This window comes from Papaver somniferum, chromosome 6, assembly GCF_003573695.1.
Source record: "Papaver somniferum cultivar HN1 chromosome 6, ASM357369v1, whole genome shotgun sequence".
In the NCBI taxonomy this organism is placed as follows: Eukaryota; Viridiplantae; Streptophyta; class Magnoliopsida; order Ranunculales; family Papaveraceae; genus Papaver; species Papaver somniferum.
The window spans coordinates 75,050,237-75,058,809 of record NC_039363.1 but is presented as its reverse complement, the minus strand read 5'-3'; the positions used below and the strand labels follow the sequence as shown (position 1 = coordinate 75,058,809).

General features: G+C 39.3%; 1 pseudogene; it reads left to right on the top strand.

Moving 5' to 3' along the window:
* The first annotated feature begins 6,780 nt into the window (after positions 1-6,780).
* LOC113292191 lies at positions 6,781-6,880 on the top strand (annotated as a pseudogene).
* The last annotated feature ends 1,693 nt before the right edge of the window (positions 6,881-8,573 follow it).

The window sequence follows — 8,573 nt, the reverse complement described above, 5'->3', positions numbered from 1 at the left end:
CGACTGTCTTCGTGAGTCTGTTTGTCCTGTTCTTCAGTTCTGCAGCAGCAGAAATGGTGTTATCTGCAACTCGATTTTTCGACTTTGTGATGCTCTGTAACTCTCCCAAACTCTCTATCCCCTCACTGATACCCAAGACACTCTTATTTATACTGTGAAGCCAATCTTAGGTCGAAAATCATCTCAATTACTCAAAAAGATCTTTGCACTTAATGAAAGTATTTCACGGGAATATTTCCTCTCCATTTTCACACGTCTTCTGAGTTGTATGGTATATCCAAACTTCTCATTTAATTGAGCCAAATAATGAAGAGAATATCTTCAATTAATTCCGTGAATAATTCCTTCCCTGTTTTCGAAAATATCCAAAAGTATACGATTTACTTCCATTCAAGACACGTACAAAATCTTACTGTCATGGTAAGAAGATAATCATGTCTTAAAGACACAAATATCCCCATAATATCATGACCAGAATCTCACACAGTTGAGATTTCTTTTCCCGCCAAATATCTTTCCCGTGAAGAAGAAGATGGGTGCCCCCTATCTGGTCCTGGGGTGCGAATAGCAGATGCCACGAGGGGTGTCTCTGATCAGCTGCTTGGGTGCAAATATCCTTTGGGTACCCCTTATCATTTGGGCACCCCTTATCCACAAGTGAGAGTCTGAATAACACGTTCCTTCCGGTGCTTTAGACGACTTTTCGAGCCGATTTTTCCAAGAATGTTTATTTCTAAAAATACCTAAAAACACATAAAATACCATAATAAGTACAAAAATCGAGTACCAACAATACATGAAATTAAGGACAACGTAGACACAAAAATGTGTACATCAAATACCCCCAAACTTTTTATTTGCTAATCCTCGAGTAAAACTAATCTAGAAAATAAAATGACTACACTTAGCACGTGCAGCAAGCCGTTAGACCGCTAGGTGGCCCTAGCGGCGGAGTGTTGTCTCCGGAGGGTTTACCAGAGGTGTACCCACAAAACCTTTACTACATACCCTAGCTATCTACGCATAACCTTGGAAGGCACTAAATAATCTCCTTGGTTGGCATACAATCATTGACTATAGGAGGAAGTACCCTGATGCGAAATTCCAATTGGTGTACACGAGTTTGCACTCAACATACTAAAATTCATATATAAGTGACAAAGCTCTACTCAGATAGTTTCTGGACATCATAACCGGAGTCAACCAATCACACGGAAAGATTAAGAAGATGGATAAACAAAAAGATGGTTTAAAGTGAACGGTGTTTCCCATATCTGTCTGAAGGCCTCTGCCAGGATGAACCTATCCTAATGGACTGAGATACCGATCTGACTAATATCAACACAACTGGCATATACAAGGGGACTAGTGGTCGATAAACCTAACTCTAGGTCAACACAACTGGCATATACAAGGGCACTAGTGGTCGACTTTATTGAATTTATTACGGTTGGTCTAATGATTTGGTCTCTTTTTTTTGTGGTATCTCAATCACTCTATTCCACCCTAGCAAAGGTAACAACTTGAATCGTGTGCCCCACCAAATAACTTAAAAAAAAAATAATAGAAGGATTAGGATTCAACGAGATATGGCGAAACTACCATGTTTTTTTTAATTCTAACACCTGAGCTCTGTGCTTTTATGAATAAACTCTTTAGATGTTTCCATATAATCAGATTGGTTCCTCAACTCCTATAACCAAGATGTTCCCCTCCACTTAGATTGGTTAGTGCCAACCTTAATAAGCATAAATTTCTAGGCTCTGGAGTTTATTTATTGCAACTAAAAGCTAACAAAAAGTTTCTTCCCCATCCCCAAACTTAAATCTAACATTGTCCTCAATGTTTCTAAAGAAAGAGCAATACCAAACAGTAAAGTAACATGAGGAATTAGTAAAGAGAGAAGTCGGAAAGATGGTACCTGGGTGAAGAGAGAAATCAAAAACATAAAAACTAATATACAACAACATACAATCGCCTCGATGGTCAATCAAGGATAAACAGGGTCCTCCAGAGGGACCTCCTCAATATCACCTGTAGGAAAGGGCTCTAAAAAGGGTTTCAATCTCTGACCGTTAACCTTCGAAGAACTACTACCATCCGGTGTCTCGATCTCAACAACTCCATGAGGAAAGACAGTGCGAACAATAAAAGGACCCGTCCACCGAGAACGTAACTTCCCATGGAAAAGATGCAAGCGGATATCATAAAGAAGAACTTTTTGACCTGGAGAAAATGACTTTCTTAAGATATTTCTGTCATGCACAAGTTTCATTTTGTTCTTATACTCCTTAGCACTATCGTATGCATCTCTACGAATCTCTTCCAACTCATTGAGCTAGAGTTTCCTATGGGATCCTGCCTTGTCAAGTGAAAAATTTAGCTGCTTAAGAGCCCAATAAGATCTATGTTCTAACTCAACAGGTAAGTGACATGCCTTTCCATACACAAGTCGATAAGGTGACATTTCAATGGGGGTCTTAAACGCAGTTCGGTAAGCCCATAAGGCATCAGTAAGCCTAGACGACCAGTCTTTCCGATTAGGATTAACTGTTTTCTCTAATATACATTTTATCTCCCTATTGGAAACTTCTACCTGACCACTAGTCTGTGGATGATACGAGGTAGCTACCTTAAGTGTAATACCATATTTCTTCATCAAAATCCTAAAAGGTCCATTACAAAAGTGCGACCCTCCATCACTAATTATAGCTCGCGGTGTACCAAAATGTGTAAGTATATTATTTTTCAAGAACTCAATCACAACCCTATGGTCATTGTTTTTACACGCAACCGCCTCATACCACTTAGAGACATAGTTTACAGCGACAAGGATGTATAAGTTACCAAAAGAATTAGGAAACAGACCCATAAAGTCAATACCCCACACGTCAAAGACCTCCACAACTAAAATAGGGTTCAAGGGCATCATGTTCCTACGGGAAATGGTTCCTAATTTCTGGCAACGTTCACAAGTCACACAGTAACTATGGGAGTATTTAAACAACGAAGTCCAATAGAATCCACACTGCAATATCTTAGCAGCAGTTTTCTTAGCACTAAAGTGACCCCCACAAGCATGATCATGACAAAAGGAAATAATACTGGACTGGTCACTCTCAGGTATACATCTCCTAATAATCTGGTCTGGACAATACTTAAACAAATAAGGATCATCCCAAAAGAAGTGCTTAACCTCAGCTAAAAACCTAGAACGATCTTGTTTACCCCAATGTTGGGGCATTCGACCAGTAACAAGATAGTTCACTATATTCGCATACCAAGGTAATTGGGTAACAAAGAACAATTGTTCATCAGGAAAGCTATCCCTTATAAGAAGGGAATCATCAAGGGAACTAACAATTAGCCTAGACAAGTGGTCTGCTACAACATTTTAGGCACCCTTTTTGTCTCTAATGTCTGGAGAAAAATCTTGCAACAAAAGGATCCACCTAATCAATCTAGGTTTTGTATCCTTCTTAGAAAAAAGATATTTCAAAGCAGCATGATCAGTATATATGATGATCTTAGAACCTAAGAGATAGGGTCTAAACTTGTCTAAGGAAAACACAATGGCTAACAGTTCCTTCTCGGTAGTGGTATAGTTCAACTGGGAATCATTCAGAGTTTTGCTAGCATAGTAAATCACATGAAGTAATTTGTTTTCTCGCTGACCTAGCACAACACCAATAGCATAATCTGAAGCATCACACATGATCTCAAAGGGTAGGTTCCAGTTGGGTGCATGGACTATGGGGGCGGTAGTGAGTAAATTCTTAAGCTTCTCAAAAGCCTCTAAACAAGCATCATGAAAGACAAACTTAACATCTTTTGCAAGCAAATTGCAAAGTGGTCTAGAAATTAGGCTAAAATCCTTAATGAATCGACGATAAAAACCTGCATGCCCTAAGAATGACCTAATATCTCTTACGGTTTTTGGGACCTATAAAGTCTTAATAAGGTCAACTTTGGCTTTATCTACCTATATACCCTTAGAAGATACGATATGCCCTAAAACAATTCCTGAACGAACCATGAAGTGACATTTCTCCCAATTAAGCACTAAATTTTTTTCCTTACACCTAGTCAACACTAGTGACAAATGATGCAAGCACTCATCGAAAGACGAACCAAACACTGAAAAATCATCCATAAAGACCTGTAAGAACCCTTCTACCATGTAGAAAATATGCTCATCATGCAACGCTGAAAAGTCGCAGGGGCATTACAAAGCCCAAAAGTCATGCGTCTATATGCAAAGGTACCAAAGGGACAGGTAAAAGTGGTTTTCTCCTGGTCTTCTAGGGTAATAACGATCTGATTATATCCAGAATAGCCATCTAAAAAGCAGTAGTGACTATGTCCAGCTAATCTCTCTAGCATCTGGTCGATGAAGGGAAGGGGAAAGTGGTCCTTCCTAGTGACCTTGTTCAATTTCCTATAGTCAATACAAACACGCCAACCCGTGGTCACTCAGGTCGGGATTAACTCATTGTTATCATTCTGGACTACAGTAATACCTGATTTCTTGGGTACAACCTGAACGGGGCTGACCCACTTACTGTCTGAAATGGGGTAGATAATGCCTGCATCTAACAACTTAAGGACCTCATTTCGAACTAACTCTTTCATATTAGGGTTTAGTCGACGTTGCATCTCCCTAGAAGGTTTGGTATCACTCTCTAAATAGATCTGATGCATACAAACAGTGGGACTTATACCCTTAATGTCATCTATGGTCCACCCTAAAGCTTCCTTGTTGTTTTGAAGGACGGTTACTAGCCTACTTTCCTGATCACTATCCAAGACGAAAGAAATAATCACAGGTAAAGTCTCAGACGGGCCTATAAACACATATTTCAGGGTATCTGGCAATGGTTTTAGGTCCAACTTAGGAGGCTCTTCTAACGAAGGAACTAGGGTAGACTTAGAAACTGGTAGTGGTTCGACTTTAGGTTTCCATCCATTACTAGTATCTAACAAAGGGGTTGAATCTAACAAAGCATTCACCTCATTAATCACATTATCATCATCAAAATCAATCCCAAAGTGAGCTAGACATTTCTCTAATGGATCTTCTAACAAAGTGTTTGGTAATGACTCCTCGACTAATGTTCCTATCATGTTCACCTTTTCTATGTTCGAGTCATCTATTTCAGAGGGTATCTTACTAATATTAAAAATGTTCAGCTCAATAGTCATATTACCAAAAGACAATTTCATAATACCATTTCGACAGTTAATGATCGTATTGGATGTAGCTAAAAACGGGCGACCTAAAATTACCGGTATCTGGTTCTCTGGGTCAGGGACAGGTTGGATATCTAGGATAACAAAATCCACTGGATAAATAAACTTGTCAACCTCTATGAGAACATCCTCGATCACACCATGATGAATTTTAACGGACCTATCAGCTAACTGAAGTGTCATCTGGGTAGGTTTCATCTCATCAAGTCCCAGCTTAAGGTACACATGATTTGGCAGTAAGTTCACACTAGCCAACGCTTTCTCAACACGGTATTTACCTATTGTGCAAGAAATGGTAGGGGACCCTGGGTCTTTATACTTAGAAGTAGTGGTATTCTGAATAATAAAACTCACCTGACTAGCTAGAAAGGCTTTCTTATGGACATTAAGATTTCTCTTTCGCGTACACATATCCTTGAGAAACTTGGCATAAGAGGGAATCTGCTTAATTGCATCTAGTAGTGGAAGGTTGATAGTTACCTGCTTAAAAACCTCCAATATATCATTAAAATTGGACTCCCTCTTAGTTGGAACTAGAAGCTGTGGGAATGGGGCTCTAGGGACAAAGTCGGGCTCAATATGACCCTCATTGGTCTCTTTAGAGACTCTATCAGTCTCCTCAGTTTCTGGTTCAGAAGGGTGAACTACAACATGTTCACTATCAGGCATGGAAACCTTTTTGTCTATCACTCTACCACTCCTAAGGGTCTTAATAACATTCACATGATCAGATGGTCTTTCACCTATTTCATTAATTCCTCTAGGGTTGGGTTGAGTCTGACTAGGAAACTTACCTCTTTCTCTTAAAGACTCATTTATCTGACTAACCTGGGTTTTCAACTCGGAAATAGCCTGAGAGTTAGCCTTACCTATTCTCTTATTTTCTTCTAAACCTTGAGCAACAGATTGCTAAAACTGCACAATGTTACGAGTTAACAAAGAAAGAGACTCTTCTAAACTCATAATCTTCTTATCCGAAGGGTTCTGAAACTGTGCTGGGGCTGAAGGATTCTTAGTATAGCCAAAACCTGGGGGAACCTGAGCATTACTAGACTGACCTTGATTCTGTCCCTTGGACCAAGAAAGGTTTGGATGGTTTCTCCAGCCAGGGTTATAGGTTTCTGAATATGGGTCAAACTTCTGTCGGTTATAAAACCTAGTGTTGTTATAAAGAGCATTGGCTCGCTCTTCAACAGCATGGCCTTCCCAAAAAAAGGCTCATTTCTTCCACTACTACCACTAGAATGACCTAATTCTAAGGCTTCTAACCTTTTGGCTATAGCTGCTATTTTGGCATCTGACTCATGAGACCCTTCTACCCTATTAACATTTCCTCTACTTAGAAGAATTGTTTTCTGGGGTTCCCTACTATTTTCCCATTGTTGGGTCTTATCGGCGATTTCATTCAAAAATGTCATCGCTTCATCAACAGTTTTATTCTCAAACCCACATGTGCATAAGGACTCAACCATGGTTGTTGTTGAATAATCTAAACCCTCGTAGAGGATCTGAACTAACCTAACCTTCTCCAAACCATGATGAGGACATTGAGATATCAAGTCATTGAACCTTTCTAAGTACCTATATAAAGATTCTCCCTCTTGTTGTGCAAAAGTACATATTTGTGTCCTAATAGACGATGTTTTATGCCTTGGGAAAAAATTATGTATAAAGGCAGAAGTAAGTTGGTCATAGGTTTTAATTGACTCAGAGTCCAAACTATACAACCAAGATTTGGCTTTATCTTTTAAGGAAAAGAGGAATAACCTAAGTTTCAACGCATCATCACTTAGGTTCTTAATTTTCAGAGTACTAAAAACTTCCTCAAATTCCCTAACATGAAAATAGGGGTTATCATTCTCCTTCCCTAAAAACATTGGGAGCATCTGTAAAGTCCCAGGTTTCAGTTCATAATTTGCCTCGGTTTCAGCTAACTTGATACAAGACGGACGAGAGGTCCTAGTTGGGTTTAGCAAAGCTTTCAAAGTTGCCATTTCTGGCACTACCAAAGGACTAGGAGTACTAGGAGTACTTTCCTCACGAAGAGACAGATTCTCAAAACTGAAGTTTCCAAAAACGGGGCTCTCAAAAGAAGAGTCTTCGAGCTCCCCGCCTTTACAAGAAGAACTACTAGGTTTGTCACTAATCAAACGACCTAGAGTGTTTCTTTTCCAAGCCCGTTTAAAAACTTTGGGCATACACTAGAAAAACAAAATCAAAAAGAAAAGTCCTAAAACAGAAGGATGTTCTATGCAAACACAAACAAGGCTGACTCCACCACAGATTTCTAGCAAACAAAAAGCATGATGGCTCCACTTAGATTGTTTCTAGACCAGCTTCTAATCCTTCGAACGAGAATTCGTTATAATTTAAGCAAACCCCTCTAGAATCAATCCGAGTCAAAGTAAGTTGAATAGAGGCGAGGGAAGCTCGGTGGAGCTTTGATACCCAAGGCCTCACCGGTATTACAAGGCGGCGAAGTCACGCATTCAACTTACAAAAACCGTCAAGAACTTCGAAGTATGCTTAAAATAGTAACCAATATTTTTCGAATGACTTTCCTGTTAAGCTCGTTACTCTATCAGTCTCGTTCTAGTCAAAATTTTAGGCTTAGGTTCGCGTTTGGTGTCGTTTTCCTAAGGCGGGCAAGAAGAGAACGGTGATAAAATCCGAACCCTTATCTTGTATGGCCAGTCCTTGCCCTTTACTAGGAAATTAAAGCAGCCGTTTTCAAGTCCTCAATATATATGCATACGAAGAAAAACAGTAACTCGCTGACAGGGGATTCGCGAGTGTTTCGACAAACTTACCTCCCGTACCAGACGGGGAATGAACCTTTGTAGTCGACTCGGGCCACGACTCCTATGTCATGTACGAACCCGAGGGGCCGAGACGATATCGTAATCGTCGTCCTTCTCTGCAAACAGTTTATATTTAAACTACCCTTCCGCAGGGTTTAAAAATAATGTCCCAAAATTTAAAGTCCAAAGTTCAAAAATATAAAGTGCAAAAGAAAGTCTAAAAAAAAAAATCTACAAAAATAAAAATGTCTCTCTTTTTTTTTTCTCTTTTTTAAAAAAAAATCTTCTTCTTCTTTCGCTCCTTTCACTTTGCCTTTTACTCCAGTCTTTAAGTATTCACCAAAAGCTTTGGCAAAATTTTCTTTCGCTCCAAATTCCAAAATCTGAAAGAAAAAGACAAAAACCCAAAAACGTAAAGAAGAACAAATAAAAATAAAAACCTAAAAAAAAAATCTAAAAACTCTAGCCTAAAGACAAGTCCCCGACAGCGGTGCCAAAATTTTTATGGGGTTTCAAAGTTGT